Source organism: Agelaius tricolor, unplaced genomic scaffold, assembly GCF_023055355.1.
Source record: "Agelaius tricolor isolate 1412-34295 unplaced genomic scaffold, bAgeTri1.0.p SCAF_2, whole genome shotgun sequence".
Taxonomy (NCBI): domain Eukaryota; kingdom Metazoa; phylum Chordata; class Aves; order Passeriformes; family Icteridae; genus Agelaius; species Agelaius tricolor.
Window position 1 is genome coordinate 93,764,467 of NW_027269262.1, and position 23,351 is coordinate 93,787,817.

The following is a 23,351-nucleotide window of genomic DNA, read 5'->3' on the forward strand; positions in this document are numbered from 1 at the left end:
AAGGTCCTTCCCAAACTGAGGGGCCAGAGCTGGACACAGCACTCGAGGTGAGGCCTCACCAGTGCCCAGTACAGGGGCAGAATGACCTCCCTGCTCCTGTGGCCACACCATTCCTGACCCAGGCCAGGAGCCATTGGCCTTTTTGGCCACCAGGGCACTCTGCTGGCTCGTGTCCAGCCAGCTGTTGAACAGTGCCCCCAGGTCCCTTTCTGCCTGGGCACTGTCCAGCCACACCATCCCCAGGCTATGCAGGGGGTTATTGAAGCCAAAATGTAGAACTTGGCTCTTGGCTTTAATAAACTTCATGCTGTTAGACTCTGCCCATCCATTCAACCACTCCAGGTCTCTCTGCAGAGCCCTCCCATCTTCCAACAGATCAACACACGCTCCCAGCTTAATGCTGTCTGCAGATTTACTAATGAGAGACTCAATCCCCTCATATTTTGTCATCAATAAAAACATTGAACAGAACTGGCCCCAGCACAGAGCCCTGAGGGACACCACTGGTGACTGGAAGTTACTGGAACGGGATCTGAGATCTCCCTGGAGCTTCCTCCAGGCTGAGCAGCCCCAGCTCTCCCAGCCTGTGTCCAGAGCAGAGGTACCCCAGCTCTGTGGTCAGTTTAGTGGCCTCCTCTGGACTTGTCCCAATGAGTTGATCTCCTTCCTGCGCTGGGAACCCCAGGGCTGGATGCAGCACTCCAGGTGGGATCTCACCAGAGCAGAGTAGAAGTGGAGAATCCCCTCCCTCCCTTCCTGGCTGTTCTGCTTTAGATGCAGCCCAGGATCCAGGTCATGGCTTTTTGAAACCATCCCTGCACCTGCAGAGCTCCTGAGCTTTGCTGGAAGCCTTTGCAGAGCCTTTCTGAGCACGTGCAGCACTGAAGGATGAGGTGCGTGCTGGGACCACCTGGCTCCAGAGCCAGGCTCATCCCAGCTGCTCTGGGGATTTATGATGGCAGGAGGCAGAGATAAGTTCTCTGATAAATGACTCCTCCATTATCATAAACAGACGTGTCCCAGCATAGATTATGATTACATCTGAGGGAAAATAGAACAAACACAAAGGTTGCAAGGCTGAGATCGGGTGAATGGTTTATTTATTCTTAATTGTTTTTTCTTCCCTTATTTGGTATTAATCCCGTCTTCCACTGAGGGAGTTCCAATTTCAATAGGCTATAAATTATGGGATCAAACTTGTTTTACATATGCTCATGTCAAATTATTTACACAGTTACAGGATCAGCCTTTGATTTCAGGATGCTCAGGTCAAATGCAGATATTGGAAAACCACAGATTTCCATTCAAGAGAGAATCAAAGGAACAGGCCCTTAAAGGTGCTGAGCACTCTCCAGCTCCATTGGTTTTTTGGGGAGCTGGAAGCACTTGGCCTCACAAGAATTAGATTTGGAAGGTGATTTGAAATGTCTAAATATGAAAAATGAGGTTGGAAACCACCAAGGTGTGAACTTTTGGAGATCCTTTGTTTTTGTGCTTATTTCTTCTGACACCTGTGAAAAGCTGACTTGGATACTTGGATGTAAAGAAACCAGCTGAGATTAAGTCCCTGGGCGTTGGGAACATGGGGACAAGAAGGTGACTGTGGTGGGTTGACCCTGGCTGGGTGTCAAGTGTCCTCCTAAGCTGCTCTATCAGGCCCCTCAGCTGGACAGGAGAAAGAAAAATTGAAAGAATGAAAGGGTCCTGGGTTGAGAAAAGGACAGGGAGAGATCAGTCACCAGTTACCCTCAAGGGCCAAACAGGCTGGACTTGGGAAAATTAATTAATTTCAATGCAAAACAAATCAGGAAGTGCAACAAGCTGCATATTACTTCAATATGATACTTCAGGTTAGAAATGTCAGTTCGTTGAAATTAGACTTTAGTGTGTGGAAAAGAAGTGTTTTACAACAACAAGGAGAAAAGGAGGGGAAGAAAATCTCAAACATTGTTACTTTAAAATTATTTTGGATTTTTGAAGCTAACCTAGTGACATTAAAGCAATAACAAAGTGGAAATGTAAGTTGAAATCAAAGTAAAAAAAAAACCTTTTGTCTGGCCTGAATTAAATTCACATTCACATGCTCAACTGCTGGTTTGTGAAAGTGAACCCAGAATTTTGAGCTTATTTCAGGCTTTTGTGACAGTCACTTGAGAGATCTTCAACTTTTTTCCAGTATGGAAAATTGTTTTCTTGTTCAACTCCTCAGGTATCATCCCTGTGAAAGTGGATAGAGAATCCTGTAGAGCACAGAGGGATTTTGCATTTCAAGCTCTGTCTACTGGTGCTCAGGCAAGGAGGCTTTTCTTGCTTTCTCCATTGATTTAGGAGTTCTCATTCTGAGCGCGTTGTAGCTACAAGGAAATGAAATTCTCTCGCTTTCTGCTAAAATAAGAAGATTTACTCGTGGAAATAACTCTGTAAATACCACGTACTGCCATCTATGGCTCTGCTTGGGAAGCACATTGAGAGCTCTGCAGAGGAATCTGCTTTTCCACTGTCAAAGAAACCTTTTGTGCTAACCAGGGGTTTTAAACGAGTGGCTCGCAGCTCCCAGCAGCTGGTGTGGGAAAAGAGAGTTCCCAGGGGAAGGGGAATCTCAATCCATCCCTCTCCTGCCAGTTTGGTGCCAGGGTCAGCAACAGATGCCAAGAGCTTGGAGAGGGATTTGCAGGTCAGCAGGAAAGCACCTGGAGGGCAGCACAAAGGAATTCCAGGCACTCCACGCAGGAAAATGGCTTCGTCACTGATCCAGCTTAAATTCCTCTATTCTGACACCTGGGCGTGTGGAATGAACCAAAGGATTAGGGATGTGTGTTCTGTAGGGCTGTGATCTTGTTGGCAGGGTGGAGATGTGGTGGGATGGCTCCTTTGACTGGGTTGGGATGACTCCTGTGACTGGAGGGGTGGAATGGAAGGATACGGGAAGAAGAGGAATAGGAATTCTCTTTAGGAAGGGCAAGCACAGGGAGATGAGGAGGGGCTGTGTCCCTCTGGGTTCAGGAACAGATGGAATACCTGGAGCTTTGCCTGAGGATGGATGAGGAGCTAAGGGAGAATTTTTGGCTCAGGATTAAGGGAGGTGACAGGTGACATTAGAGTGGGGTCTGCTACAGACTGCCCAGCCAGGAGGATCAGGGGGGCTTGGAGCAACCTGGGATAGTGGGAGGTATCCCTGCCCATGGCAGGGGGTGGAAGTGGATCATCTTCCAAGGTCCCTTCCATCACAAACCCTTCCATGACTCAGGAAAGATGTTGTAATTATTATTAACATTGTTATTTTTAGAAGATGTTCAGCACTTTCCCTCCTGTAGAAAGTTTCTAAAGAAGGATAAGGAAGAGCTGAGTGCTTGTTAGAGAAATTCTCTTTATTGTGATGATTTGGGATGCTCCTGATTTGTCTTCACTGGCAATAACATCAAAGTGCACTTTGCCTTTGCTCTCACTCTTGGTTCTCAGCCTCTGGTCCCAAGATCTTCACCAGAAGAAGAACTTCATTAATATCTCCTCCTCACTCCTTCCCTTCCTGGGCAGGGACAGGGGAAAAAGGAAAGTTCAGGATCAGTTCAAAGCTCTGGAAAAAGAGAGGAGCTGTGAACATCTGGGCTTGGGGTTCCATAATTCCTTTCTGCTGCCAGGGCCAGCATCACAAATGCTTTCAGAGGGGGCTTCCATCCTCTCCCCTGGTCATCCAAGAGCTTTGGGGCTCTGGGAATAGCTTGGTTTCCTCAACAAAGCAGCAGTCACTCACCAAGCTCTCTCCTCCATCACTGGCTGTGGCCATACCTGTGCTGGTGCTTGTTCCCCTCACTAAGGCCGTTTTTGGGGCCCCATGGAATTCTCCCCTGGCCCTGGCATGCAGAGCAGGCTGGTCAGGGAAGAGGGATGAAGTTAGGATTTCCCATGCTTGGGAAAGCCGGAACATCTGCTTCGCCTCACTTTACAAGTTTATAAAATGGGCTTGATGCTAAATTCCTATTTAGGAGAATTCTCTCAGCACCTTGTCCAAAAATGGAGGAGTTTGAGCAAAGACACTCCTTGAATGTAGACAATTGCTACACTTTAATAAATACAGCCCATGGGAAGAGGAGCAGGAGTTTTCTCCTTGCCCTTAGGAGAGGCTGGGACTGCTGGGTTTGACCTGTGACACCTGACCATTAACACTCCTTAGCAGCCACTGCCAGCAGAAACCACAGCTGGCAACAGCAATGAAAAGCCATTAAAAACATATAAAAATTACCAACAACAAAAGCAAGGTGGAAAGCACAGCAGTCATGTGAGAGGCAGGCATGGGAAAATACCTTTCAAGAGCTGAGTTATCCCATGTCTCCCTTCAGCAGAAGGATGTGGCTGCCTCGAAATTTGAATTGTTCAAGGAGATTTTTAACCGGACAAAATGGAAAGTGTTATAGATGTAAACACAGTGGTATCTGTTGCTGGAGGGGAAGTAAACTGATTACTTACAAGCTGTCCTGCTTTGCAGTTATCCTTTTCAAACAGATCCTCTGGGAATCCCAGGCATTCCTCTTTTTTTTTTCCCTTGCCATCCTCATCCACACCTACGATATCTGGGGGTACCACTGGCAGGAGGAGACTCTTCCAAAAAAACTAAATTCGGTCTCTCTACATTGCAATTATGCTTCCAGCAGATTTTTGGGGCAAATCTATTATTCCAACAGCACAACCAGCCTACCTTTGCAATGTGGGAGGTGGGAGGACAGAGTTAACAAACCCAAGCCAGCTCTGAGCAGCTCCCAGCCCAAACAGCCTTTTTCCGCCCGTATTCCATGCTTCAAAAGAAGGTGGGAAAATTGGGCAGATAGAAAATGTTTTTCTGGCTCTTTCATGTCTCCCTCATGTACTTTGTAGTTTGAGACCAGCTTAGGCTCCTGAAGTGTGCAGCTTAATTCTTCTCCCAAAATCTCTTTGCATATTCCCAGGGGTGCTACATTTAACCATGGATTTTAACCATGGATATTCCCATCCCTTTTTTTTTTTTTTTTTTTTTTTGCTCTGGATCCTTTTTTGCCTCTGACAACAAGAGGGGTTTTCTATGCAACAAACATGTTCTAAATTCAAAGTGTGGGTAAAGGTTTTGTTTATCTCTCTTGAGTTTGCTGTTTTCCATTGACAGTGGGGAGAGGAGAACTACAGAACTACAGCTGGATCCAGCTCAGCCTTTCCACCTCCAAAACCCAGACAGAAAACAGAGCAGAGAGGAGAAAGATACTTCACTCTTGGCTGTGTTTTTGGACAGCAAAATTGGTGTTTGTCACAAAACCCACCCAGCACCTCAGCAAGGGGAATTAGGGGTGGGTTTGCCTTATCAGCACCACCACGATGGTGCAGGAATGGTTTGTCCCAAAAGCTCTTGGGCCTTGTGACCTCTGGTTTTGCTGTTCTTGTCTGCTTCTTTTCCTCTGGGAATGACACTGGAAGGTGCTGATAATGCCCACATTCGCCCTGAGGAATTTCAGGAGTCCTCACACCATAATGTGATGGGACGTAGGTTGCCAGTTTGGGCTGAGCTGAGGTCTTTTGGTTATTTCTGGACATTTTCAAGCAAAACAGGGCAGAGATCTCTGTTTCAGGGCTTTCTGTGTCATAAAGAAATTGTGCTGACCTAGGACTGGTCCCTGCAAGGGGAGCAGAGGGGAGAACCACAAACACAAAGGTGCCTTTAAATCTGTTATGTTACCAGGATAGACCATTCTCCCCACAGGTCCCATGTTTGGGTTATGTTGGCAGGATGGAAGGAAGGGTCTATGTCCCCCCAGACTCACATTTCTGGGGAGATCTGATGTTTTGAGAGCATCTCCTGCTCTGCCAATGGCTTTCTTTGCCCTCAGAGTTAACCTGCTGCAGGAAATCTCACAGATCCATTTTATGATAAAGTTATTTTGCCTTCATCACTTCACAGGTGAAGAGAGCAGGTGAATTATTGCACTTGGGTGCCTCAGACAGCTGCAGACCCCAAATCCTCACGTCCTGTTTGCTGTCCCAGCTCACCCTCAGTTCTCCCTGGAGGGCACACAGTGAGAAATGGGGACATCAGGCCTCTCTGTGATTTTGAGGTGCAGGCCATGTTTAACCTTTTGTTGAATGGGGGTCTAGGAATTCACAAATCTCTCTACTTAGAACTGGGGAAAAATGGTCTGCAGTGACATTTGGCAGTATCTTTGGACAGTGCTCTGTGGCCCAGGGTAGGATTCCTGGTCCTGGGCCAGGAGCTGGACTTTGATGATCCTTGTTGATCCTTTCCAGCTCAGGATATTCTGCAATTCTCAGATTCATGGAGCTCAATTCCCCATTTCCACAAAGATGGGTTTTCCAACAGGCCCCATTGTAACAGAAAATGGGTTTGGTTTGGTCAGCAGCACTTTTTGGTTTGGTCCTTCTGCTTGGGTTTCTTTGCCCTGCAACACAGGAGAGAAACCAGCTGCACTTTGCTCTTCCAGACCTCCCCAAACACAGGACAGGGAAGGTGAGTGCCCCTCTCTTTCCCCAGCACTCCAAAAGAAAGGCAGAGCTGCCCCAAGGGGCTCAGAGGGGCAGGGACAGAGTTAGGGTCAGGGTTAGGGTTAGGGTTAGGGTTAGGGTTAGGTTCAGAGTTAGTATTAGGTTTGAGGTTAGGATAAGGATTAGGGTTTGGTTTTCAGTGAAGTTTAAGGTTAGGATTAGAGTTAGGATTAGAGTTAAGGTAAAGATAAGGTTTAGGGTTAGGATTAGGGTTGGGGTTAGAATAAGGTTTAGGGTTAGGATTAGGGTTGGTGTTAGAATAAGGGTTAGGGTTAGGATTAGGGTTGGGGTTAGGGTTAGGGCTAGGATAAGGGTTGAGAATAGGATTAGGATTGGGGTTTGGTTTAGGATTATAGTTGTGATTAGAGTTGGGGTTAGGATTAGGGTTAGGATTACCTTAGGGTTAGAGTTAGGTTTAGGGTTACAGTTAGGGTTACAGATAGGTTTGGGGTTAGGACAAGCATTAGTGTTAACATTTGAGTCAGTTTTAGGGTTAGGTTTGCGGTTGGGCTGCTTTTGCCAAGCACTCCCTGTCTCCCTCCAAAGCTTTTCCCTCTCCTGCTGCCACCTGTGATGGCTGGGGAGAGAGGAGCTGCAGAAACAGGGAAGAGATCCCTGTTTGACTCGGAGGAGCAGGGAAGCCTTCCTGAAGGAAAACAAACTCCCAAAATGCTGCCGAGGAAAGGGAGAGATTTCCATTCGGAGCATGCACTGTGCTAATCCAGCATAGCCGCCTGTCGGCTGAAACGCTGCATTTCAGGCCCCAGCTGCCCCTTTGCTCCAGTCCCCGCTTAACTGGAGATGTCACAGATGCCTTTGGCCAGCGATGCTGCAGTGCTGGCTGGGGATGAGAGGCTGCTTTGCTGCGTTCCTCCACAGCCAGGCTTTGCAGCTCAGCTCGGCTAAACGAAGATTTTTCTTTCTTTTCTCCTTCTCCCAGGAGTTTTTTAGGGATGCAAAAGGTTTGAAGGTGTGGAAATAGCGGCTGAATGTGAAGGGAAGGGAGCAAAGGGGAAGAAGGCCAAGAGGAGGGGGTGGACGTGCCCTGGAGAGTCTCTGGGGGGAGAGATGGGGTGTTCCTCTACCTCCCTGAGGCAGAGGGACAGAGGGTGGTGGCAGATGGGATCTTTACCTCTGCCCCTCGGGCAGCTCTGTGCCCCTTCCCTGATGGGAGAGCAGCAGCCCTGGGCAGGGTGGGAGGTGATTTTGTCAGGGAAAGAGGGTTGTTTCCCCCCTTTTGGAGTAGGAAGGGTTAAAAACAAGGGGCAGGTCCCGAAGTCTGACAGGATGCTGAAGTCCCCCGGCTCTCCACACACCTCCAGCCTAATCCCTCTCCCTTCCATCCCCTTCCCACCAACCCCCCCCTTGTCTGCTCGGCGGGCTCCTTATTGCCGGAGAACCTTCCTCGGGCTGCAAACCTGGAGGCAGCACCTTTACCCCAAACCTGCCGGGATGTAGCACGTACCTTTCACCCCAGCCCATTTCCTCCTCCTCCATCTGCTCAAACTTTCCCTTCCCCCCTCCCCAGCCTCCTGCTACCCTGGGGTGTTGCCTGGATGCGAGACCCCCCAACTCCAGCCCGAATTTTGGGTTAAAGGAGCACGGAGTTGAGGAGGATGCTAGGAAAGAGGTAAAATTTAAACAATTAGGAAAGGGTTAATGGCCGTCGCCGTCTTCTGCCTGGGCAAACCCTGGTGCAAAGGCACGGCCGAGCCGGGGGTGCTGGGGGAGGTCCCCCCATCCCCGCCCTCCCTCCCCGCAGCTGAGGGGCTGAGGATCCACCGCTCCACTGCTCCCCGCCGCCCTGTCCAGTGTCCCGTTCCCCTTCCCAGGCTGCCAGATCCGGGGGAGGCTCCGGGGGGCGCGATGAGAGAGCCCCAGCACCCCCCTCTCCCTGCCGGTACCCAGGCAGCGGCACCAGCATCTCTGCGCATCCCTCTGCGGGCGAGCGGCACCTCTCCGTGCTGAGCCTCCGCAGGTTTTTGGGGGAGCGGGGCGGGGAGAGGAGAGGGGGGGGAAGCAGAAGCCTCGCCATCCTCACCACCACCATCCCGGCTCCCTCTTCACCTCCTGGCTCCCCGCTTAGGGCTAAGCTGTCCCGAGGAGGCTGCGCTGCTGCTGAGCCGCCAGCGCGCTCCGGCTTGTCGCTGGCTCCTCTGTTCCATCCATCCATCCATCCATCCATCCATCCATCCATCCATCCATCCATCCTCTCCTGCTGGAGGCTAGCGGAGCATGCCCGATGCGATACCGTGTCAGTTCGGGTCCTCGCCTATAGCTGCCTGTTTTACAAAGCTCCGATCCGTGCGTGTGCGTGTGTATGTGTGTGTGCATTTCATCCCTCCCTCCTATCCCTCCCTCCCTCCCTCTCTCTCTCTCTCTCTCTCTCTCACTCTAATGTGTGATCTGGAAAGCTTATAAAAGCCTGATGTAATCCTTAATGCAGCCCCTGGCTACAAAGACTGGATCTAGTTTCAGAGAGAGAGAGATTCAGAAGCAGAATTTAAAAAAATAAATAAATAAATTTAAGAGGAAAAAAAAAAAGTGTGGGGGGAGAAGAGAGAGAAAGAAGGAAAAGCAGACGAGTGGATTTTAAACAAACATATCTTCCTGAAGAAGACCATTCTTGCTCCTCGCTGCTGGGAAAGCTACTCTGAACCCTGCTGTATATTTTTTTTTTTTCCAAAGGAGAAGACTTGATTGTCTGCTTGGATCTAATGATTTACTGGCTTTTAACTGCGTTTTTCCCCTCTCCTAAGGATTCCTCAAAAAACGGCTTAATTATTTTCAGCTTTTCTCTTCTACCTGCCTGTCTGCAGAGACACCAAAGGTTCTCCCTTCCTCTCCCTCCCCACCCCCATTTCTTTTAGGATTTTTTCCCCCTTTTCCATTTAATATATACATATATATATATATATATAAATGTGTATGTATATATGTATGTAGAGGCAAGAGTGGAGGAAGCAGAGGGGGAGAGAGAGCTCTGCCATCCTTTTGGACTTCACGCGCTGCCCAATGTTGGGCTGGTTACCCCTGGATATGTTGCTGGTTTCCATTTGGAATTTGACGAAGGGAAGGAGGAGGATATAAAACCTGGGGAGCTCGGCAAGGTAAGGGGCTCCCGGCCACCCTTCCTTCTTCCACGGAGGGGAGGGAAAAGGGGGAACGCGACTTCTCCGGCTGCGCTTTGCCTGGAGCGCAGGGGGGTCTGAATCCTTCCCCGGGGGAGACGGCGATGGGGGCAGCGGTGGGAACCCACTCCTCTCCTTTTGCCCCTGGAAACGGCACCCGGAGGATGTTTCCGTCCCTTCCACTCCGCAATTTGGACTGATAAGAGCGTAATCATTCCCTGACAAGGGAAGTTTTAACTTTTGTGCATGCGGGTCCTGTGGGCAAACATCAAGCACCGGTGGAAAATATTGACTGTCTGCAGGATGCGGAGGGGGGAATGCAGACGTGTCCCGGGGAAGGGAGATGGGGACGGGGTTTTCTGAGGGGATAGAAGGCAGCCAGGCGAGGGAAGAGGAGCGGGGGATCGCGACAGGAGAGCTGCAGAGCCAGCCGGGGCTGAACTGCAAAGTGCTGCGAAGCCGCGGCGCCTTCGCGGGCAGCCCTGGGGTCCGGGACTCCTCAGCCCGCAATGTTGGCAAACAAAGTCCCGGAAGGACAGACAGCTGCCTGCCCCGGGCATGAATCTGCCCTCATGGCAGCTTCCTGCCTTCCCCCTTTTCCTCGGGGTGGTGGGGGGCTCCCTTCTTGCTTCGCTGATTGTGTGGCACCTACCCAGGGCTGGAGGAGGCGATGAGCTCCTCGTGTGCCCCCCCAAAATTGCCATTTCTCAGCACTTGGCTTCACAGCGGGGGTGAAAATTAACCTTTAGCCCCTGTAAAGCTCCGAGTGTGGCACAGACACACAGACACACACACGCTGCTCCCGGCGCTGTGCTCCTGGGGGATGCTGGCACCCAGGCACGGCTTTGCCTTTCTTTAGGGAGAGGGGGGGAGAGCGGGTGGAGAGAGAAGGAGTCTCCATCAGGGATGCGTAATTACAAAGCATCTTGTTCTGAATCACCCTGTGTGGGAATGAACCGCAAAATTTGTCTCTCCCTCTTCCCCCACCGCCCCCTTGCCTTTCACGGCCTGACATTCGCTGATGGAGGGTGGCTGTTGATGCATCTTCAGACTTTCACGGAGAGGTGTTTCAGCCATGGCTCTGCCAAGGCTGCGAGGAAAAGGGGAAAAGAGGGATCGAGGGGGATCAGGTGGAGGTTTCAAAGGGACTTCTCAGTCCTGGCTGAGAGCAGGAACCGGTTCCCGAATCGAAGGCACGGGGCTTGCAGATGAACTCTGCCAGGTACCTTCGGCTGTGACTCACACTCGTGTCCCTGATCCTGCCCTGGCCAGGCAAACAACCCCCGTGAATCAGCGGCACGGAGAGGAGCGGGGAGGGAGGGGAGCATCAAGGCAAGGTCAAAGGGATGGAGGGCACAATGACACCCCCCTTCCATCCCCGACCGCCCCATCCCTTTGGAGCCAGGGCTCTCCGACCAACCCAGCTCCAGCACTGGGTCTGCCGAGTTGCCAGGGCCAGCTGACAGCTGATGGCTGAGGGAGGAGGAAGAGGAGGAGGGGAGGAAGGGGGCTGAGGAAGAGCGGAGCTACTTTGACAGATGCCCAAAGCTGCGTGCGCGGCAGAGCGAAAATCGCAGCGCCTCGAAAGCCTCGCTGGGAGGGAGCCAGGGCTGCTCGGGGTGCAGGGGGCACCTCCCCAGCCCCGAGACCTGTTGATCACTTCAGGTTTCCTCTCACCTGGCCAGGCAGAGCCTGAGGAAAGCCAGAGGGGCTGAGCCCCCCGGGCACTCCGAGGAGTTGCCTGGTGACCTCCGTGGTGTAGCGGGGAGGGCTCTGTATTAATGATGATGACTCTGCTTTGGCTGGTGCTGAAATATCTGTATTATCTATTATCAGCTGGGAGACCAGGCTGGAGGCTTCGCAGGGCTGGGATCTCATCCAAAGTCCGGGCTGCTAAAGGAAACAAACAACTCCCCATGCATATTAAGTAGATCCTTAATTAATTAATGACTCATTAACCTGGGTCCCACAGTCTTTCCTGTACCCAAGACCTCGCTGAGGAAGAGGAAGGAGGTGGCAGGGCAGTGCTGGGGAGGTTTTTGCCTTTGGAGGGTGCTGAGGAATTGCACCAGCTCAGCCAAGCCGTGCTGCCAGGGGACGGGGTGGCCACGGGGCTGAGCCAGGCAGGGGACAAAGGAGAGGGCTGAGCAGACAGGACATCCTGCCTGATGGGTCTCGGAGGGGCACAGGGCTGCTGGGGTTTGGAAAACCCAGGGGACCTCCATAAACCGCTCTGGGTGTTACAGAGGGGTCAGGGTGCAGCATCGCTCCCTGCTGTGGAGGATGAAGGGGAAGACCAGAAAGAAACTGGCAGAAGGCACAGCAAGGGCAGGAGCAGGGCTCCCGGCCCTTTTCGCAGCACTTGGGATGGTGCTGCAGAGCCCCGGGTGCAGGGAGAGGGGCTTGGAGTCCCCAGAATTGACCAGTGGAAGTGTTCAGGCTCAGGGAAGGGCTGGCAGAAGGGATTTCTATTAATGACTGTAACCCCTTCTCCTTATATGAGGGAAAATGAGGCAGGGACCGTGTGCCAGACCCCATATCCGGGATGGGAACTGCGTGTGTGTGTGTGGGAGTCAGGGGGGACATCCTGAACCCCCATCACACCCCAAGGAGCAGCCAAAAGCAGCCACCACAGCCGGGGGACCACCCTGCATCCCATCCTCTGCCACCCCGGCAAGACCTGCACCACCCTGTGCCCCGCAGGCACCCAGAGGTGCTCTGGGACACCCCCACAACCCTTCCCTGCCTCACAGCACCCCACAAGCCCCTCTTACAACCACCCCAAACTTACCAAACCCCCACAACCACACATCCCCACTCCATCCTTCTCACAGCATCGGGACCATCCCCGCTGCAACCCCGCGCCGGGAGTGCTTGGGAAAAGGCTTCGGGCATCTCCGCCTAATGCCAGGGTTCTCCCTCAGCCTCCCCCATCCCCAGGGCGGCAGCGGGAGCGGGGGGGCTGCCGGGGGCGGCCGGGGCTTGCGGTGAGCGGCGGGGAGGTGGCGCTCGCCGCCCGGCTATCGCCGCTCGCCACCCCCGGAGCGCTCGGATGCTCGGCACAGCCCGCGGAGCGATGCTCTCCGCTATCCCCCCCCCCCCCCCCCCCGCTAAAAAGATATATATAAATAAATAAAAAAAAACCAACCCACCCGGATAACTGGGGCTCGCAAGAAGCGCTGGCTCCCACCCCGCACCCGAAACGCGAAACCCATGGGGTTTGTTTCCCGCTCTCCAGCATCGCCTTCGCGTTGAGTTTTTGCTCCCCCCTCTCCCCACGTTTCTTTTTACCATGCTCTCCCGCACGTTTTATCCCCCCTCCTCACCTCTTCTCCCCCAATTTCTGTATCCCTGTGAAAGTGGAGGCTCCCACCGGCTCTCCACGCGAGTGGAAGCGCTGCTGAGTGCAGCTCTGTTACTCCCATGCCCAGAATTGAGGGGGGCTCGGAGGCAGCCCCCAGCTCCAAGGGGACTCCACACCATCCCTCACTCCTTGCCAGTGGGAGAAAGGGATGCCCGAGCACTTTGCTCCCGGGAACCCACCCGTGGTGTGGTCCAGCAGGGATGGTGCCCCATGCTCGAGGGGGAGATGGCAGAGGGGTTTCCCGCAGTGTGGCTGCAGGTGGCTCTTCTTTCCCAGTTTTTTTTTACTGGGGGGGAAAGGGAGAAAGGGGAAGCATTGTGCTCACAGATCCAGCCTCATCCCCTCTCATTGCTCAAGTGTAGCAGGCAGGAAATCCTCTGTCATCGATACCTGTTGCAGGGTATCAGCTTGGCTCATTAATTAGCTCCAGGAAAACCTGTGCCGGTAAACAAATGACTCAAACCTTTTCTCCGGGGCCTGATCCCAGGCTTGTGGAATGCTGGTCCCCACCTTTCTAGGAGAGGTGCAAAAAGAGAGGAGTGTTTTCCTCAAGATGGATGACAGGCTGGCTCTGGAACCAGCTCGCCTCCTCCCCTTGGAGAAAATTCACATCCCCAGGCGAACCTCCAAAGGGAAGGGAGTTGGCACCTGGCCTGGAGGTTTGCAGGAGGGTCCTGCTCAGTCACAGCATGGGCTGGAATGGCTAAAATGTGGCTGCAGACAAAACCCAGGGGTCCCCATCAGATCCCAGTGTTCACCATTCATAGGATGTTCCTGAGTTCTTCTCATGGCTCCTTCTCTAAATTCCCTGGGTTCTCTGCTTGCCTGGAGTTTGCTGGGATAAAAAAGGGCAGGAGGGTGATGCTTGTGTTTGGGGGAAACTTGGCTAAGAGTTAAATGCTGATGGGGGTTGATGTCCATCCATAAATTTGGGTGGGGATTTGGGGCTCTGAAGCAGAGGAAGAAAAGGACTGGTGCACAGTTCCCAACGTGGGGACAGAGGTCTCCTTCTTGGCATCTCAGCTGCCTTGAACCACATCTCTGCCAGGGAAAACAGCATTTGAATGTCCATCTGTGCTGGAGAGGCAGGGCTCCTTTTGACTTGAAATGCACTGCTTTCCTTTAGATTAAATATTAGGAAGAAATTCTTTACTGTCAAAGAGTTGAGGTACTGGCAGAGGTTGCCCAGAGAAGCTGTGGCTGCCCCATCCCTGGAAATGTCCAAGGCTGGACAGGGCTTGGAGCAACCTGGGGCAGTGGAAGGTGTCTCTGACAGGCAGGGGGGTGGAATGAGATGATCTTTAAGGTGTCTTCCAATCCAAACCATTCTGTGATTTTATGATTTATGCATGGCCCCATCAGATGCCAAATCCACAGGAGACCAGCCCTCTAAGTCCCAAACCACCATGGCAGGGAGCTGTGGCAATCCTCATCTCCCCAAGTCAGGACCATCACAGATGTCACCCCAGTCTCCAGCATCCCAGTGCTGGAGGTCCCACCTGCCCTGTTCCCTGCCCTAATGCTCCTGCTGCCAAAAATGCAATTCTTCCACTCCATCCCTGGCCCGTTACTGGGGGCATTTTATTCAGACCTAAGGAACCATCAACTGGAAGCCAAACTTCTCTCTTGGAGAGCAATCTGGAAGGGCAGCCCACAGGGGGAGTGTAATTCCCTTTCCCTTCCATGCACTCCGTGTGATATTTGGCTCTCTAATGTGGTTTGCAGCATGCTGAGGCTACAAAGCACAACAATAAAATAAAAAAAAAATAAAGAAAAGGAAAATGAGCAGTAAATGAAGTCCCTTCAGAACATCCATTTGTCGTCACATCTCGAGTTCAGAATTTCCTCGCGGTGCCTCTTGGAGCGAGGGTTTTGTATTAGTCTGATTATGCTGAGATAATCTGTCATGTTGCTCCAGGAAGCTCTGAGGGAAGAGGACAAAAAAAAAGAAAAAAAAAAAAAAAAAAAGGAAAGGAAAGATAATATTTTAAATCAGAGGGCTGCTAGATTGGTGACTCTGTCTGGCAGACACACATCACTGCCCCCTTTATGAAAATTTTAATTGGTTACCTCTGTCAGAGAAAATGAGAGATTTGCTGATTTTAATTTGTTGGAGAGAATCACTCCCTGCCAATGTTATCAAAATTAAACCGGAGATGGTTTCTTACTTTCCTTCTCCTACTCCCTCTGCATTTTCCTCTGAAATATCCCTCCATAAAAGATTGATTAAGGAGTGACCAGATGATGACAAACGAGCTGTTGAAGTGGCAGACTCTGCCCTGCCCTGCTTGGTGTCATGCCTTATCCCTGGGACAGGGAGGGTCAGGGAGAGCAAATGGCATCTGGAGGAAGAATGGGCAGAGACCTAGTAAGGAAATACAGATATTTTTGGGGAGGGGTAAAAACTGGAACAGATGGGTGTCACCTCATGTGGTGCACTGTATGTTGGCTGAAATGAGTGAATGAAACAAGACATATAAAATACATAAATTCCTCCTTGCAGTGCTTCAAGTACCATTGTGGTTTTAGCTTGGTGATTTGCTCCAGGTAGAGCTGCTGTTTGCTGCCTTGACGTGGGCTGGGAGCAGGACAGGAATCCTGCATGTGTTTGGGGGCACCGTTTCATGCCTGCCACGTGCAGGTATTGGTACTTATTGTTGCCAGCTCTTTTTCTGAACACTGAGCTTTGGTCAGAGGCAGGTCTTGTGATACCTCCTGCCATGATTTCAGCACTCCCACCTGCAGGCTCACCTTGTCAGCTGCCTGTTTCCAGGCTGGCTTTGCTAGATGGAGATGTTCCCTCAATTTTTTGAGCTCAGCTGGCCTATAACAAAGTCCTTGCTGTTTGCAAAATGGCTCTTTTCTTCCTCCCCTCTGTCAGCTATTAGGAATATCCCATTCCTGGCAGACGTGCCCTATTCCATATTCATTGAGAATTAGCACAGCTCTCTCTGTCTCAATGTTTTTGGGATAGGGGTCATCATGATATCCTGCTAGAATAGATTTGGAGCTGAAAGCTTTGTCTCTGTCCCATCTGTGCACCTGTCTCCCTGGGGATGATCCTGCAAGCCAACAGCTCCACAAACTGCTGAAGTTTGGGTTGCCCAGCACCAAACCCCTGTGGCTGATTTTAAAAGCTGCTGCAGTTCAGTTCTCCCTGTGGGCCAAGGACACCCTCACAGGGTTGATCTCAGCCCCTGCCAAACCACGTGGCTCAGGGCACACTTAATTAAGACTTTGGTCTTTCTGCAGGTCGGTGTTTTCTCATTTGTGAAATGGGGAAGCCTGGCTTCCTCCTTCCCTGTGTGGCTCCGTGCCAGCTCTGTGTCCAGCTGGATGTGGTCAAACCACATTTCCTCTGGGATCCTGAGGTGAAGGGCACCAGCTGAGCACCAGGGATGATTTATTCTTCTTGTGCCTTGACTGTGAGCACATGTCCACCCTCAAACATTCCTCCAGAGCCGTCTTTTCTTGTCCTTTCTCAGTCCCTAATTTCTTGAGGTCCTTCTATAACTGAAGCAGGCAATTCTCCCACACCTGCCTTGGATTTCCTCTGGATTAAACACCTCCTTTTCCAGGAGTACCTCATGGAACACTGCAAAATGCTCCTTTGTATAGTCCAGCCCACTTGGATACTCCAATCAATCAAGGAGTCAGGCTTTATGCTGGATGTTGTTGAGCAGCAATGTAACAATGGAGATCTCCTCCAAACAAATATCTGCTGGTTCCTGCAAATGAAAGTCGATACACCTTCACAAGGAAATCTGTCCCAGTGGGGTCTTTTGTATCGAAAGCCCTGTTGGTAGATTTATTCATTGTGCAGGGCCCTTCCCTTAACAAGTCAGTTATTCATTGGCCGTTGCTCCAGGGCGTGTGGAATTTATGGTCTTAGTCCTGTAATCAGATATTTTGTTATAGAGGGCTTTGCCACCATGAAAGGGCTGGATAAATCAGTATGCAGCAGAAATTGATCCTCTCCCAGGCTATTTCTGGATTCAGCTCCTGCTCTAAGAGTGCTTTCTCCCTTCTGGAACTGAAGCCTTTGCATGTTTGCACTGTGGTCAGGTCTACCAAAGGTCTGCTTTAGTGCCTGTGTACAGACAGACACACACACACTTAGCTCTGCTTCCTGGGCCTGATTTTTGTTCTGAGATACTTGAGGTCCATGCTGCTGCCATTTCCCAGCCAGAAAAAAAAAATTCTCCATCACCTGACTTAAACATCTGCAGGTTGGAAAGAATTGCTTGAAAAGGCTTTAATCAAGTCCTAGGAAAGAAAGGGAAATCTGATTTTGAGTAGCTGCATTGGTGCCTTAAGTACTAGAGAGCTTGGCCTGCTAATCTCCACTTCTCAGATGTTGTTACACAATCTGATCAGCTCTATTGAGCTGAAACAAGGGTTAATTGCTAACAAAATGCTCCACACCTTCCTGCATACAAGGAAAGGGGCAAGGGTGAGCCCCTTGCTTTTTGGAGCTTAGTGCAATCTCACCATGTGCAGCTGATGGTGAGGGAATTTGACTCTTGTATGTGCCCCAGGAATATCTGTCTGTGAAGGTAAAATTACAGCAGAGCCTCTGATTTTTATGGCAGAAATCAGGGATGGGAGGAGAGGAAAAATCTCTGTAACCTAGCAGCCTGTAGAGCTGCTGCCTCCCAGGTCGTGGGTGATGTTAAATGTTTAAATGTCAATGAACCTCCCCCCTGAGCAGGGCTGAACTCTCTTGGCACTTACACTGGGGATGGAGCTTGGCAGTGCTGTGGTTCCTCAGTGGTCAGACACTGCCTTGCAAGTGTTCCCCAAGGCACAGCATCTTTCTAGGGAAACTCTGATGGCTCCAGGGGTGGGTTTTGGTTTAAGGAGAGTCTGTGACAAAAGACATTCCTTGCTTGGTGAATGCAGCCCAAAGGAGGGTCAAACTGTGATAAGGAGTGTGTGAATTATGTCCACCTGTGGGAAGACAAACCCTGAGGAGGTCTGGGGGTGTCTGAGCTGCCCACATCTCAGCAGAATCACAGAATGCCCTGTGTTGGAAGGAAACCACGAGGACCATCAAGTCCAGCTCCTAGACCTGCACAGAACAGCACCAAGAATCCCCCATGTTCCCAAGAGTGTTGTCCAAACTAGAACTCTGGCATGCTGTGACCACTTGTCTGAGGAACCTGTTCTGGTTCCTGACCACCCTCTGGATGAAAAACCTCTTCCCTGTTCCAATCTAAACCTGTCCTGACACAGCCCCAAGCTTTTCCATCAGATCCCATCACTGGATACAGCATTGCCCTTCCAATCACTCATTTTAGCACGTCCAGGTCAGCCATGATGAGGGCAAGTGAAGAAATAACCAGACAGCGAATTAATGTTCACTGCATGTTCTAAATGCTTTAAAAAATGGCATGAACAATGTTAAATATTTCCTGTCCTGTGTCACTCACTGGGTCCTGCCAGCTCAGGGTTTTCAGATATGTTACCAGGGATAGCAATGCTGTCAGGACTTTCAGAGTCTCCAGATGGAGATGATGCTACAACCAGCAGGAGAGATGGTGACAGGCAGAAGAGCAGCAGAGCTGGGAGGGCAGGGGGAAAGCTGGGAGAGATCCCAGAAAAATGCCAGTTGGCTGGGGGATCCAGTTAAGTGGGATGAGTGGAAATACCAGGAGGGCATCCTTTGCTGTGAGAGCTGACATGATTGTGGATGTACCCAAGGCATCCCTCAGGGAGCAGAAACTGTGGGAAGTGCCTGCAGGCACGGAAATGCCACTGGAAGTGACATTCTCCAGATGGGGAATCCTCAGTCTGGATATCCTCTACCAAGATCAAGGAAGATGGTGAAGCAGCTTGCAGGAGGGGAATTCCAGAGACCCCTTCCACCTTCGAGCATCTGTGATTCTTGTATGTGAATATGTGGAGATGGGACACAAGTACTGCAGGTTTTGATGCCCTCACTGGACACAGATGCCCCCAGGAGCTGCCTCCTGGTGAGCAGGAGGCCTGCAGGGTATTTAAAGGTGTGCTGGGAAAAGAACTGAAAGCTGTTTTGCAGGACAAACTCCTGGGGCTGTGGGGCAGCACACTTTGGGTTGTTCTCCTCAAAAAGGAGGAAAGCTGATCGGGATTGAGGTCTGGGGGCTGAAATCCAAGGTTTTGAGTGGAAGAAAAACTTTTCGTAATGGTGTGAGACAGGCTTAAAACCCCTCAAGAAGTAGAGACTGTCCTTCCCTGTGTTGGGACAAAGGCCTGGTTTGATGTCCTGCTGACTTGATCTCAGTTTTCTAGACAAGGGGTTTTCAAGAATTGCCTTCTTGGCAATTCCATACCCCTGTATCTCTCTGGAGTCCTACACTGATTTTTTGGCTGGGCTGTGACCAGGGGCAATGCCACAGCATCTTTGGTCAGAAATGTGCACTCACCCTGCCCTAAAATGTGATACTTACATTCTTTTATTCACATATCACAAAATATTCATATTTTTGTGAATATCTTCTTCTGTCCTGGGAAAAGCCTTGGCTTGTTCTGCAGTTGAGTTTTCCAGGATGTGGAAAGGGAGGATACTCCACCAAAAGCTGCAACATCTCCTTCCTAGTTTTGTGATGCTAATGGCTGGTGGATCCCTCCCTTGCCTGGTTTGGCTTTTGACTTGTGTGAGGAGCAATGATTTTCCCAAAAGGACCTCTAAGACCATCCTGGAATGTCCCTGACAATATCACCTGGCTGCCAACAGCATCAGGTGCAATATGGGACAAACTGCTGGGGGTGGGGAAGATGGTTGGTAAAGTCAGCTGTGATCCCTATCAGCCCTTTGTGTCTTTGTTGGATTGGAGCTCATTTTAAAAGGCTGAGAGAACTGAACCACCTTCCTCTTCCCTGCCTCGAGCAGGCCTTAAACCTGTTTGTAGAAGATCCCACCACAATTATCCCCATTTTGCCTGGCAAGGCGAGTGAGGGACAAAGCAAGCACTGATTTTTCTCAAAACTCCTTTCCCTTGCCTAGAAGAGTGGTTGGATGTAAATAGGACGTGGCTCTTCCCAATCCTGGAGCTGGGTCAGCAGCGCTCTGCTCTGACAGAGCTCAACGCGACGGCCGCGAGCGCCGCGGATGCGCCACGCCAGGCACGGCGCCTTCCACGTGGGCTCAAAACCCTCCCTGCAACCTCCTGTTCTCATAAATGCAATTTATGAGCCTCAAGGTGCCCAGCAGGCCGTGGAGAGGTGGTTATTAAAACCCCAGCTTCCCACCTCAGATTACAACCCAAATGCTGTGTTTGTTTCCCACTTCACGCCGTCCCTCGGGGGTTTTCCTTTAGCGCTGAGCCCTTTTGAAGTTGCTGCTGATTACAGAGCAGGCAGTGTAATAATCTCCCTGTGGAAAGCATTTGGAGCTGGGGGGGAAGGAAATCAATCACCCCAGAGCAAGGGTCAGAACTGGGGTGGGGGATTAATGGTGCTGCCAGCCAACCCTTCCACTCAGGGGCTCATCCTGCTCTGATGGCTGCAGCTCCTTAGACAGTCACAGAAGGAGCATTTCAAAGAGGGTTTAAGCCCTGCAGATTGGCTCCCAGTCTGGAAGGTGACTTCAGTGCTGTAGTTATTCTGTCCAGTCACCCTCATCAAGCACTGGCAGCTGGAGCTCTTCTTGAACCCTGATTTTCTCAGTTTTTGTGGTGACTTGATTGGCTGTTCCCTGGCTCATCAAAGGACTGAATAATTTAAAGTTATTATGCTTTATTTCTTCCCAAATTATTGACCAACACTATCTTGTGCCTCTGCACTTTTCCTGATGAGCCTTTTCGGATTTACATCACTTGATCACTGTGTGTTGCACAACACTGAATATGAGCATGGCCAATGCAGAACCCCCGAGCACAGAGGCAGCTGCTTGGTCTGTGGCTTGAATTAGATGGAAAGTGAACCTCTGGCAGAGCTGAGGCCAACATCTGGAGGTCTTGGGATTGTGCTTCATCTCCAGCTCAGCCCTTTTCCTCTGTGAAATTCCTGGAGAGCTGTTACTATCTCTGAACTGGTTTTTTGCACCCTTTCCATCAGGAAAATTTATTTATTTATTTATTTGGACATCAGGCCTCCTGCTGGTGAGTTCTTGTCCTCCAGATGTTCTTGACTTGATCCACAGCAGGTCCTGGATGTCTGCAGTATTTGGATTTTGCCAAATATTAACCATAAATAGCTTTGAAATGTGCAACAGCACAAAGCCTGGCACTTTTGCATTGGTGTGATAGGCAGATCTGGGAGGTGGAGGGCACCATTTGCTGATTAATGGCTGTTTCCTTTTATCTCATAAATCTGTTGTGAACTATTAGCTGTAGTAACTGTTCTTCCCCTTTAAGAATAAAATCTCTAACATTCGTAAATATTCAAGGTGAGTGGATGGCAAGGAGACCTGGGTAAATACGATGCTGTTGTTGGCACCATGGTGGCTGGTAGAGGCTCTGACTAAGGTCAGCATGGCTGTGCTCTGTAAAATCAGATTTTTTGAGACATCTTTCCTTCTTAATTCGGAAGTGGAGGTGGGCTTCAGAGTTTGTCAGAGTTTCTTTCCTTTCTGGTTAATCGTTGCAAGTACTTTGCTCTTCCAGCACCTCTCATGTGTGCAGGGGTATGAACCCTTGCAGATCTTCAATCAATGAAATATCACATCAAATGTTAATTAACAATACATGCCAGGGCTTGTTCTTCGACTCAGTGACCTGGTGCATCTCGCTGCCACAGAACAAAACTCTCACTGTCTCCCCATATGTGATTTACTCCTGATCCTAAGGTTTATTACCAATAATCCCTGTCCCATGCCATCCCCTGGGTAGAGTTTGGTATTTCCTGGGTAGAAAATCCATGGTGGGGATGGATTCCACATAGAATCATGGAATATCCTGAGTTGAAAGGGACCCACAAGGATCATCAAGTCCAGCTCCTGTGACAGTTCATCAGATGATTCCTGAGACTGGGTTCTGTCCCTGTGCAGCCCAGCAGTTAAATTGCAGGCAAAAATGCCATTTCTATATGAAATAATGCTAATAAATAATGAGTGACCAGGAGAAAAAGAAAGGCTAAAACGAGAAGGAAGACACTGGCATCACAGTCCAGCACAGTGGAGTGTGGCAGCTCAGATGAGTCTCCAACATAACCTTGACCATCTGGGCTGCTTTCCTGAATCCAATCTTGCTGTTTCATAGAATCACAGAATTGTTAAAATTCAAAAAGACTATCAAGATCATCAAGTCCAAATATCAGCCCAGCACTGCCACCACCAAATTCCCAATCTTCCATGTCAACAGCACCGCCATCACCACATTCACCATCTTCCATGTCTACACATTTCTGAGCACTCCCAGGGATGATGATCCCACCACCTGCAAATGCAGTCCATTTCAATATTTTACAACCTTTATCATGAAAAACAAAAGTCCCAATATCCAAACTAAACCTAATCTAAACCTTTGATTAATGCCCATGGCTTGCAGGGCGACACCAGTCCGGTGCACACAGGAAGAGACAGCCAGGCTTGGCAGCACTTTTTTTTGTCCAAGTTTCAGTGACTTTCAGTGTCTGGGCAGGCTCTTGGCTCCTCCTTTGCACCACTTCTCAGCAGTAATGAGGTAACACACCACTGACTTCTCTGAGCATCTGTTTCATGGGGGAAGTGATTTTCCTCACTGCTGTACTGATTGGAAGTGGAACAGCCTTCAGTCCTGTGCTGTGTTCAGGGGGCACTGAGTCTCCCACAGGCTCAGAGAGCTTTTATCTACAAATGCCAACCTGTAACCCAGCAGTGGTTTCTAAACCATATTCGCTTGTGAGACAAAACCTGATAATTTCGGGCCATTCAAAAGCATTCAGGAACATCCTAAATTGTGTCCTCTGGGCTGGAATACAATGTCAAGTCTTTTGTATTTCAGATTCCCTGGTATGATTATTGGAGCAGGGGGATAGAGTCACTACATGAGCAATCAAGGACTTTCCATCCCTTTTTCACCACCATTAGGGTGGTGAAATTCCTGGGGCATTTAGATGAACTCAAGAGCACTTTTTAATCCTCTACCCCTCTTGTGCCATATTTAGGGCTTGGTAAACTAAACAGGGATAGGACACAGATCCAAAACCTGGCCTGGTTTTGTGCAGGCTGTTTAATTTTTAGAAATGTTTTGGAACATCTTCTCAGGCAGCATTCTCTCATCCCAACACTGGTCCCAGTTCAGAGGAAAACATGGCCAGGGACTGTTCCCAGCAGGGACATGAGTCACCTTCTGGCAGGGAGAGGGGTGAAATCCTCAGCTCTTGTTGCCCTGTGCTCATTTTGAATCAAGCAGCAGCTCATGGGCTGAGCTGGG

The 23,351-nt window shown here is 50.3% G+C and overlaps 1 protein-coding gene and 1 long non-coding RNA gene across 17 annotated transcripts in view; one reads left to right on the forward strand and one right to left on the reverse strand.

Moving 5' to 3' along the window:
• Positions 1-1,083: 1,083 nt before the first annotated feature.
• LOC139587497 (uncharacterized) lies at positions 1,084-8,845 on the reverse strand. Its single transcript, XR_011678413.1, has 2 exons — positions 8,561-8,845; positions 1,084-6,416 (listed from the first exon to the last, which is right to left on the reverse strand). It is a non-coding gene; the product is annotated as an uncharacterized lncRNA (long non-coding RNA).
• Positions 8,306-23,351, forward strand: part of ADGRB1 (adhesion G protein-coupled receptor B1) — a 289,794-nt gene continuing 274,748 nt past the window's right edge. For 10 of the 16 annotated variants that reach the window (XM_071421903.1, XM_071421911.1, XM_071421906.1 and 7 more), the window contains exon 1: positions 8,856-9,629. The gene's annotated coding sequence lies outside the window, so the exon portion shown is untranslated. Of the gene's footprint in view, positions 8,498-8,855; positions 9,630-23,351 lie in introns of those variants that run through there. The other 6 variants (XM_071421918.1, XM_071421914.1, XM_071421902.1 and 3 more) reach the window with 5 other exon arrangements.